Source organism: Helianthus annuus, chromosome 9 (assembly GCF_002127325.2).
Source record: "Helianthus annuus cultivar XRQ/B chromosome 9, HanXRQr2.0-SUNRISE, whole genome shotgun sequence".
NCBI classification, from domain to species: Eukaryota; Viridiplantae; Streptophyta; class Magnoliopsida; order Asterales; family Asteraceae; genus Helianthus; species Helianthus annuus.
Window position 1 is genome coordinate 65,113,037 of NC_035441.2, and position 11,377 is coordinate 65,124,413.

At 37.2% G+C, this 11,377-nt stretch overlaps 1 non-coding gene across 1 annotated transcript; it reads right to left on the bottom strand.

Annotated features, from left to right (window-relative positions):
• Nucleotides 1-4,278: 4,278 nt before the first annotated feature.
• Nucleotides 4,279-4,385, bottom strand: LOC118482308. Its single transcript, XR_004868351.1, has one exon. It is a non-coding gene; the product is annotated as a small nucleolar RNA R71 (small nucleolar RNA).
• Nucleotides 4,386-11,377: the final 6,992 nt, after the last annotated feature.

Sequence of the window (11,377 nt, forward strand, 5' to 3'; positions counted from 1 at the left end):
TTTATTTATATAAAAATCATAATTTTTACTATTATTAATATTATTAATCAGATTTATAAATATTTTTTTAAATCAGATTTTTATAACAGAAATTTATTTCCTATTTCTTTTTAATAATCAGGTTATTTTTAGATTTTCAGAATTTTTATATAAAATCAGAATTAATTAACAGAATTATTATTTAAATCCGAATTATTATTCTTTATTTATTCAGATTTATTATTTTATATAATCAGATTTATTATTTTATCTAAATCAAAATTATTATATAATAAACAGATTTACTATTTTATTTAGAGTAGAATTATTATTTTCTATATAATAATCAGATTTATTATTTTAAATCAGAATTATTAATCTATATTATTAATATTAGTAATAATCAGAATTATTACTTTATATATATCAGAATTATTATTTTTAAGTACATAATAATCAGGAATTATTATTTATATAATCCAGAATTTTAGTAATAATATTTATAATACTGTGGTAAAATCAGAAATATTATTTTAATAGTATATAAAAATCAGTATTTATTTTTACTCACTTATTTATAAATAAATTGACATGTATTTCATTACAAAATATAAAAACATGAGACATATGATTGTTATTTTAGAAATGTTAATATTATAAATGCCTTGTTATTTAAATCTCTAAATTCCCAATATTAATAGGGTAAATCTCTTGTGCACATTCTCTTGGGCAATCTCTTGTTTTAACCTTTTCCAAGAAAAACGCAACGCAACCTAAGGTGAGTATACATGACCCATTTTCTATTTTAGCACATTTTGGGTGCTGTATGCATTTCTATATCAAACACACTATGTTAAACATTTTTGCACTCTCAATCCACATTTCATGTGAATCTATTTGACTCATGTTAATCACGTTATGCTACTGTTAAACATTTATGACTGTGTGTTCATTAACTTTGCAAGCCTCCCCTAACAATGGCAGCGCTGTAGGTTGAGAAATGCCCCTCCCATAATATTATGGGTATTGTTAGGTTTATTCTATGTTACTCATTTACCACCCTTCTAGGGTTAGGCTATGTTAATTGCATTAAACTTTGGTTTGAACACATAGATATCATCGTTACGAGTATAACTGTTAATATGAAATCATGTAGTCACGTGGATTTGAGCATGTTAAACTATTTCAAACATATTATACTATATTCAAACTTGTATACTCGCGAACATGTTTTGTTGACTTTATTTTAAATGCATACTACAGGATGAGGAAGTCAAGATTTGAAGAAATGAATAGGATGGCCTAGAAACCCACTTTTGAAATAAACTAAGTTTAATGTTTGTTATTTCCTTTTATGACAATGTATGAAACTTTGCAATTTTAATAAATGAAATTTAATTATATTGTCACATGTAGTGTTATGATGTTTTGAGCAATTTGTTCGTCTCATCCCGATGTTTCCGCCATCGGTTGGGGTGTGACAGAGTGGGTTCGCACAAAGCAGTCTACGAACAGACTCGGTTCGTACGAAGGGAGTCTCTTCGTACGAAGCCATAACAACACACCACATATTATATAATAAGTAGTCCCTTCATAAGAAGCTGCCAAATCTCTTTGTATGAACTGGCTTCAACACATATGAACTTTATATTCTGCTCTGATTAGCACCAGTCTTGTATCATCTGATTAAGCTACGATACGTGATTGACGGAAGTGATAGACATACTGCACTCATAATAAATTATATCAAATAAGTTATAAAATCAGCCCTTTTTAGTACTAATGTTGGAAAAGTGTGTTTTTTTATACTTTTGATTTTCAGGATTAAAAGAGCTTAAATGTACAAAAGGAACAAATTAACGGTAAAAACCAGCAAAAATACAGAAGAAGGGAAGTTGATACATCATATCGACCCTCCGAGCTTCACCCCAAGACAAAAACAACGAATCTAAAGATAAGCACAGGGTCGTGCCACCAAGACATGGGGTCGTGCCCCACTCAAGATTCTAGAAAGAAAAAGACAAATAGAGGCAGACAATAGACACGGGGTCGTGTCCCATGGACACTGGCTGTGGTCAACTCCCAGATATGCAAATCTTGAATAGTACAGCAAGTACAATGGCCACGGGGCCGTGCCGTTGACACATGGGGTCGTGCAAGCACCCAGACTGACACAGCTCATTAAATGAAGACATAGAAGAAGGGACACAGGGGCGTGTAAAAGCTTCTGTTTCCAACTATAAATAGGGGTGCTTGGTTCAATTGCAATCCATCCCTTGGCAAACCACTTCTCTCACACTTGCCACCACTCCACCACCACAATACCACCATCATCCACCACATTCACCAATCATCCATCTTTAGAATGTGTAGTAGTCTCGGGATCCAAGATTGATAGTAAGAGTTTTTGTCAAACAAAGGTCATGTTTGGCTAATCTCTTACATCACTTGGTGAAGACAAGTCATTTATGTATTACTTTTTATTTCCAAGCTTTGGTAAACTTTTTAACTGGCTTTGTATTAATGACTTTAATATCTAATTTTTTATATTGAAATTGAACTTTATTCTATCATCTCTTCATGTTTCGTTCATTCCCTCATTCATGTCTTTATGGTCTATATAAAGCGCGTTACTTGCCTAGAAGGGGGTTAGAATGGTGGTTTGGGTAAAGTTCTTGCCTCGTTCAGTGTATAGATCATGTGAAGACTTGATTCAAACTTATTAGGACTTCCTTTGAGGCAGATAGCATCAAATCGGGGGAAGTAAGAACGGCTTGGATCCCTTATAAATAAATTATTATTAAAACTTTAAACCGACCTTGCGAGACTGTATCCCTGCTGATTCAGACCAATATGGCTGAGGGTAGCGTTGCCTCCAAAAGAGGGACATGCCACATTTTGCATTAATAACTTACTTAATTATCTCTCAATATTTTGGCCTTGCGGGACTGTATCACTGTTGACTCAGACCAATATAGCTGAGGGTAGCGTTGCCTCCAAAAGAGGGATATGCCACTATAACTAAGATAATATCTTAAAAAAACCTAAAGTGCGGAAATTATCAAATGTTACATACAAGATGAGTCGGAACCAGGTGATTCTATCTTGTCTATTTGTCTCTCTTATTACTTTATTTTCTTCTTTATTTTATTTTTTTATAAACATTTTCTCAAAATTTGGTTAGATTAGATGTTGACGATATTCCGATATTAAAAGCTCGTGTGTCCTTGGACGACCTCGGTATCTTACCATCACTACACTACGTCAATGATGGGTGCACTTACCCTAGCGTGTCATAGAGAGTGATAGTGTTATATCGTGTTTTATAAATTTAAAGCTTAATAAACGATTAAAAACATACTAAAATATATTAAAACTCATGCACACTCACATCACGTCAAGTTTTTGGCGCCGTTGCCGGGGATACACGGGTTTTAAGAAAGTTTAAACTCGACGGCCTAATCATTTTTATGCTTCTTTAATTTTTCTTATTTTTTTCAATTTTCTACTTTCTACAGGAATAACACGGGGCCGTGTTTGATCAACACAGGGTCGTGCAGACCTATAGTACATAAAAGAATTTGTTTTCTCGTTACTGAAATAAAAGCATGGGCAATGTTACAAGAGCACAGGGTCGTGTCAAACTTCCAATATCTAGGAACTTGAAAACAGAAACTTTTCTTGACAGCACTGGGCCGTGCCTACATAGACACGGGGTCGTGCTACTCTTCTGATCAGCAACTTTTGTGTTTTTGTTCGTAGAAATTCACGCCATTCCGTATAATTCGTAGAAAATACGACCTGGTGCATGACCTCCACCTCCGACAAAGACATAAAAGTGCCACTAGAAGAACCCGAGCGCTTTTTAAGAAAAAGACTTCAAGCCAAAAACCGTCAAAAGCCTCAACCCAAAACCTCCCCATGGCGGATCAATATACTCTCATGGATTACCTACGGCATACAGTCGGTAATCTTGGAGTCGCTATTAACCCACCTAATGTCGATGCTAACAATTTTGAGCTTCGACCTCACCTAATCCAAATGCTCCAAAATTCCGCCACTTTTCACGACTTACCCGATGAAGATCCCCATTTACATATTACCAACTTTTTGGAAATATGTGACACCTCTCGGACCCACGGAGCCTCCAACGATGTTATCCGGCTCCGTATGTACCCTTTTTCCCTCAAAGACCGAGCCAAAGCTTGGTTAAACACCCTCCCAAGTGGGTCCGTACACACTTGGGATGAACTTGCCCAAAATATTCTCCACAAATATTTCCTTCCCGCTAAAACCCCCAAACTCATGACTAAAATCAATTCATACTCTCAAGATGACGGGGAATCTTTGTACGAGACATGGGAAAAGTTCAAGGAGTTATTGAGGAAATGTCCGCATCATGGTCTTGAATGTTGTCGACAATTGTCCATTTTCTAATGGGCTTTTACCACACACAAGGAAGATCCTTTATTCTAACTCCGGGGGATTCCTTGGGAATCGGCGACCCGAGGAAATTTATAACCAAATTAAGGAAATAGCTCAAAAAAATTTTCATTGGCATACTCCTAGGGGTTCAAAATCAATAGCCCTGGGTGCCCATAAAGTGAACAAAGCCACCTCTTTACAAGCCCAAATCGAAGCTTTAACCACGAAAATAAAGAAACTTAAATTAAATAAAACGGTTTCGGTTATGGCTTGTGAAGGATATGGCGGACCACACGAAAGCTGGAGTTGTATGAAAGATATGGAAAACCAAACGGGGGTAGTAAACTACCTCAATAATCCTCCACGACCACCGGGAGCCCCAAGCAACTCCTTCACCCCGAGTAGCGAAATCATCCCAACTTTAGTTGGAGGGAGTCGGGAGGTAGCAACAAACAAAATCAAATCAACGACCCAAATTTTAACAACAACCCCGAAATGAGCAACAAGGCTTCCAACCACAACAACAAGGAGGAAGAGAAAAACTTGAGGATCTCATCACTCATCTTTTCTCTGAGTGCGACAAGAGGTATTCGGAGAGGTTCCTACAAACCGAAGCCAAAATTAGGAACCAACGGGCTAGTATGCAAAACATTGAAAAAAAGTAAGCCAAATGGCCCAAAATTTCTCCGAAAAACCACAAGGAGCCTTGCCTTGTAACACAAACCGAACCCAAAAGCCCAAGTAAACGTCATCAATTTGAGAAACCGGAAGGTAGGACCCGATAATGAACCAACATCACCCCAAATCACTACAAAACCCATAAACACCTCCATAACTAATAACCAAGAAAATACTCAACCCCAAAACACCGAAACAACCAAACCACCACTGGTCCCCTACCCCGGTCGTTTACTTCGCCAAAAGACCAACGAGCAATTCACCAAGTTTGTAATCTTACTTAAACAACTTCACATCAACCTTCCTTTTGTTGAAGTCCTCACACAGATGCCAAAATACTCCAAATTTATGAGAGACTTCCTCACTCACAAAGGAAGATTGAGTCAATCCAACAAGTCAACTTAAATGAAGAATGCTTGGCGGCACTCCTCAACAAACTCCCTCAAAAAAAAAAAAGAATTGATCCCGGAAGCTTCAACATTCCTTGCTCCATTGGAGGATCACTAGTAAGCAATGCGCTTGCCGACCCAGGGGCTAACATCAACCTAATGCCCGCCTCCATGTTCAACCCACTCGGACTAGGGAAGGGTAACACCCCGACCGCGTATAGAAACAACCCGCGACGGAAACGTCGGGGAGTCACGTTACAGGAATTGTTTCAAACACATGGTATTCAAGGTTTTGTATCATTGTATTAATAATTTACATTGTTTTGGGAAAACACAAACAAAACGCAAACAATTGTCTTTAAATTTTAAAGTAAACTAAGGCCCGAGTCCATCCTATGTGTAGCATGCTTTCATAATCGTCACACATTAGCACTTGAAACATATGTGAAAAAGACGGCAACAATGAATGCTAGTGAGTAACATAGGTTTTATGAGTCAAATTCATGGCTTTGTATTTGTTATTACAATACCTCGTCCGACTACGAGAGTCGATGAGTGAACACTGTGTAACCAAACTTGCATTAAATATGTTTGGTATTGCAATATGTTTAACCAACTATAAAAGTTGGTATGAGTAACAAAACCTTGTAGCCATGAATCTCGACAAAAATGTTTCTTTTGTAAAACCGTATAAGAAATCAATTTAAAAGAAAACTTTGTATAGTTTATATATCTTTAATTGAAAACCATTCGTGACTTGTCTAAAACCATTTGTCCTTGTCTTGTATAAACCAATCGTCCTTGTTTTGTATAAACCAATCGTCCTTGTTTAGTATAAACCATTCGTCAGTCGTCCTTGTTTTGTATAAACCATTTGTACGTGTTATGTATAAACCAATCGTCCATGTTTTAATTGAGTAAACATGTGTGGTCGTTTTGGTGAATATATTCAAGCCTGTGTTGACTCGTCTCGACTAACAAACCAAGAAAGGGTCTATTAAAAAATACATTTTATGTCGTCCCCCAAACACCCCCACAAACCCTGGGAAATTTGGTAACAGGATTGTCAGTACTATGGTACCATAACATACTATTGGTCGGCTTGGCCAAAGTTACTGAACATATTCGTGTCATGGATAACGCACCAACAAGTTTCCCACATTATTGAAAACATATTGTTATATATAAACCATATGCTTTGCTTTGAAATCTTGAAAATAGTTTAGCACATATGAATCACCCCAAAACATTTAGAAAACGTAAAAGAGAGGAGCTATGTACTCACTTGGATCGCGTAGATGGCTTGTGTAAACAAAGCTCAAGTGTTTCCTAATGTATCGGATAACTATAAGTTAGTGTATCGATACTTTAAACGGAAGATTTAATCGAATGTGGTTTATAGTCCAAACGAGTGAAGGGTCTCCTGATATGGTTTGTTAAACCCTACATTCTGATTGGAAAGGGTTTTTAGGTGTTTTGACCCGTTACGACTTGTTAAAGTGGTTTACGCCACTTTAACGGGTCGTATGCGTAACTACGGGTTCAGATGCTTAAATAAGTCCTATGATGAGTCTAATATGTCAAAATAAGTTTAATTATGTTGTATGACCGGTTTATAAGTTAAAATAATGACCATACATGTTTAAAACTATTTTTGTGCCAAAAGGGCATTTTCAGATTTTAACAATATATATATAGCTGACTCGTCATTTGACTAACCAAATGACATGACCATAATGTATAACCTCAGAGGGTTATTCCTTATATTACTATGGTCATATAAATGGGCTTGGTCAGATCCTAAGGTTGATCAAACGAGTCAGATTTGAAACTCAAAGTGGTAGTCAAACCGCTCGACTTTCGACTAAGGAATAAGCACTAAACTAGAAATGACAAGTTAGACATGTTAAAACATGTCTAATAATGTTATAAAACTGATTTGGTGTCAAAACTCTAAGTTCTAATACCCGAAAACACTTTCGTCGTAAAATGCATTTTTATGTACTTTTGACTTTTATTTCGTAAAAGTTTGACTCGTCATTTCGCCTACTAAACGTGATGATCAGAAGGTGTAATCGTGAGAGATTAATACCTTCATGATTAGGATCACGTTGCAAAGTACAATTTGAACTTTGACTTGGCCAAAATGGTCAGAATCGAAAGTCAAACAAAAGTCATTTTTTTTACTTTTGGCTCATAATTTGCCAAAATAATGAAAAAGACTAAGGAAGAACACTTACTTGTGTTCAAAGGAAGATGAGAACTTCAGTAGGAGGCCTCTATAAGCAGAAGCATCTCCAAATAGAAGAGAGAAAGAAAATTGAAGGTGCAAGTTTTGAATGAGGTTGATCAAGGTTATTTATAGTGATTAAAAGATTACCAAATCAAGCCAAGTGTTCACTCAGGTTTTAAAGACATGCTTAGTGTCATCCTAGGTGTACATAGGAGGTGAATTGTGGCAAAAATCGCGACTTGGAGGCCAAGAAATGCAGCTGGGCAGGACAGCTACCATTCTGTTGTGTTGGGTGTCCCTTATGGACCGTAAGGGTTGGGGTCTTACGGTCCATAAGATCCTCTGCAGAATAAATGTTTTGCTTTTTGGCAGTTTTGGCCTCTAGACTTGTATTATCGCATTTTTGTCATTTTTAACCCTTTTAACCTAATATTTAGGTTATATAAAGATGTTAAGGCTTATGTAACTCGGATTTTGATCCAGAAGTGTTATGAATATCGTTTCACTCGATCATTCGATTACGTATTTCATAAATAAAATATAAATTTTATTGAATACGAAAATGATCGAAATTGTACAATGTTCGAAAATTGCAAATGTCACAGTCTCCCTTACTTTAGGAAATTTCGTTCCGAAATTTAATCAGAGGAGACTTGTGAGAAAAGATGTAGGTATTTCACTTTCATTTGATCCTCTCGTTCCCAGGTAAACTCTGGGCCACGTTTGGATTCCCAACGAACTTTAACAATTGGTATTCGTATTTGTTTGAGTTTCTTGACTTCACGGTCCTTAATCTCCACTGGTTTCTCGACAAAGTGCATAGTGTTATCAATGCGAATTTCATCAAGAGGGATGTGGAGGTTTTCATCGGCTAAACACTTTTTCAAGTTGGACACCTGGAAGGTTGGATGTACGTTCCCAAGTTCAGGAGGTAGTTCGAGTTTGTAGGCCACTTTTCCGATCCTTTTAATGATCTTAAAAGGTCCCACATATCGAGGTGCAAGTTTACCTTTTTTTTCCAAATCCAATCACACCCTTCTAAGGGGATACCTTGAGAAGAACATGATCACCAGTTTGTAATTCCAAAGGCTTGCGTTGTTTGTCAGCATAACTCTTTTTGGTGACTTCTAGCTGTCAAAAGGTTATTGCGAATTTTCGTGATTTTGTCCGTTGTTTCTTGAATGAGTTCTGGTCCGGTGATATGAGCTTCACCAACTTCATTTCAACAGACAGGTGAACGACATTTTCGACCATAGAGAGCCTCGAATGGAGCCATATTAATGCAAGAGTGATAATTGTTGTTGTAGGAGAATTCGATCAAAGGCAGATGCGAATCCCAACTACCACCAAAGTCGATCACACAAGCTCTAAGCATATCCTCAAGTGTTTGGATTGTCCTTTCGGTTTGTCCATCCGTTTGAGGATGATAATCAATGCTCAGATTTAATTTGGTTCCCATGGTAGATTACATGGTCTTCCAAAAATGAGATGAGAAACGAGCATCACGATCTGATATGATGTTCAAAGGAACACCATGACGAGATACAATCTCATCAACATAGATCTTAGCAAGTTTGTCAGCAGATAAATCTTCACGAATTGGCAAAAAGTATGCTAACTTAGTCAGACGGTCAATGACTACCGAAATGGCATCGTGACCTCTTGAAGTGCGTGGTAATTTAGTGATGAGATTCATTACAATGTTCTCCCACTTCCATACCAGAATTTCTGGTTGTTCAAGCAAACCAGAAGGACGTTAATGTTCTCCCTTAACTTTAAGACAAGTAAGGCATTTGGATACGTACAAGGCTATGTCCTTCTTCATACCCGGCCACCAATACTGGGTACGAAGATCCATGTACATTTTGTCCGCACCAGGATGAATAGAATGACGAGACTTGTGAGCCTCGTTCATTAACAGTGTGTGAAGATTGTCTTGGTTGGAACCCACAAACGGTTCAAGAAGTAGAGTAACCCATCGTCTTTTATTTCAAGCTGAAGCTCAAGATTATGTGGCAGTTCATTACACATCATGCCTTGGGTTACGCAAGTACATTGGGCTTCGAAAATGCGTGTTTGGATATCAGACTGAACTCGAACAGAGTGAAAATTGGCACGTTCTTTACGACTAAGTGCATCAGCTACGACATTCTCCTTACCGGGATGGTAGCGAATCTCACAGTCGTAGTCATTCAGAAGTTCGACCCAACGTCGTTGTCTCATGTTTAATTCCTTCTGACTGAATATATGTTGGAGACTTTTATGGTCTGTGAAAACCACACATTTCGTACCATAATGGTAGTGTCTCCAAATTTTTAGAGCGAAAACAACAACACCTAACTCAAGATCAAGAGTTGTGTAGTTCTTTTCGTGGATTTTCAATTATCTCGATGTTGTGACATTTGTGCCTTTACAACCATTATAAAAAACTGAACAATTTCGAATCCAATGAAATCTTATGTTTCATTCCCGGGCTTGTATAATTACATGTGACATTTACACATTTCAATCCTTGTACAATTTCGAACTCTCAAAAAGCTGTTCAAGATGTTGTACGTAAACTGTTATGCAAACGTAATCATTTTAACGCAACGTACACTCCGGAACAAGGACATAAGCTAAACATACCCTAAATACCCTTTACATAACTTAGAAATAAGTTTGAGGGGTTCGGTATGTCAAAAACATGCTTATTCAATCTCAGGGACTATTTGCGACAAACTGTGAAAGTCTGCTGATTCGCATATTTTCTAATACGGAACACATACGCACATCCAAAAATTTTTGTAATCAATAAAATCTTATATTTGATTAATAAGAATGAAAAAATATCATTCGTTGCGAAATTTCGGTCATTTTCGCGTTTGTTAAAGCGTTCGTCGTAATTGAGCGAGAAATGCGATCGTACAACCGAACGAACCGACATCCATGACATTTTCGGGCATAATTCAAGTCACATATGCTTTAACGTCCTTTTAAAGCCTAAAATTTGGGTTAACGAGGGTTAAAAGCATAAAAAACCATCAAATTTGGTGCAGGGACCTGTTTTGCCAAAACCTGAAACTGTGATAAAGAGGGTGGCGGGGCGCGACGGGTGAGGCCTTCCTCTGTCGCGGGGCGCCATAGCCTCCTCTGGGAAGAAAGGTGTTTCAGCTGCACAACCTGTTTACAGCCATGGTTTTTCATAACTTGGGGACCAAGATGTGTGATGATCAATCATTTTAAGCAGATTTTAACACTTGTAAACATCCTCATGATCCTTGCCACCTATTAGGACACTTGTCTTGATCAAATGCAATCCAAATTGCTATAAATAGCAAGGATCATCAACCAATTCATTTGCTCATTTCCATCTTCTCATCTCTCCCACATTCTTGGAGCTTGCTTCCATCTTTTGGAGGCCTCCTATCCGAGATCTTAAGTGTTCCTTAACACAAATAAGTTCTCATCCTTAGTTTGTTTCAATTATTTAGCTATTTTGAGCTAAAAGTCAAACAGTTTGACTTTCTATTTGACTTTCGGTTCTGACCATAATAGTTGGTTATGTCAAAGTTCAATTGAACTTTGCAATGTGATTGTAATAATGAAGGTTATAATCCCTAGCGATTGCACCTTCTGATTACCACGTTTACTAGTCGAAGTGACGAGTCAAAGTTTCGGTCAAAAAAGCACA